Source organism: Bison bison, unplaced genomic scaffold, assembly GCF_000754665.1.
Source record: "Bison bison bison isolate TAMUID 2011002044 unplaced genomic scaffold, Bison_UMD1.0 scf7180017864450, whole genome shotgun sequence".
In the NCBI taxonomy this organism is placed as follows: domain Eukaryota; kingdom Metazoa; phylum Chordata; class Mammalia; order Artiodactyla; family Bovidae; genus Bison; species Bison bison.
The window spans coordinates 15,727-16,171 of record NW_011495012.1 but is presented as its reverse complement, the minus strand read 5'-3'; the positions used below and the strand labels follow the sequence as shown (position 1 = coordinate 16,171).

General features: G+C 41.8%; 1 pseudogene; it reads left to right on the top strand.

Moving 5' to 3' along the window:
• The window catches only part of LOC105002291, a 19,338-nt pseudogene that overhangs the window by 5,080 nt on the left and 13,813 nt on the right, over positions 1-445 (top strand).

Genomic DNA, 445 nt, shown 5'->3' with positions numbered 1-445 from the left:
GAGGTTAATTACTTTACAATATTGTATTGGTTTTGCCAATACATCAACATGAATCCGCCACAGGTATACACGTGTTCCCCATCCCAAACCCCTCTCCCTCCTCCCTCCCCGTACGATCCCTCTGGGTCGTCCCAGTGCACCAGCCCCAAGCAACCAGTATCATACATTGAAATTGGACTGACGATTCGTTTCATATATGATATTATACATGTTTCAATGCATTCTCCCAAATCATCCCACCCTCTCCCTCTCCCACAGAGTCCAAAAGACTGTTCTATACATCAGTGTCTCTTTTGCTGTCTCGTATACAGGGTTATCGTTACCATCTTTCTAAATTCCATAGATATGCATTAGTATACTGTATTGGTGTTTTTCTTTCTGGCTTACTTCACTCTGTATAATAGGTTCCAGTTTCATCCACCTCATTAGAACTGATTCAAATGTA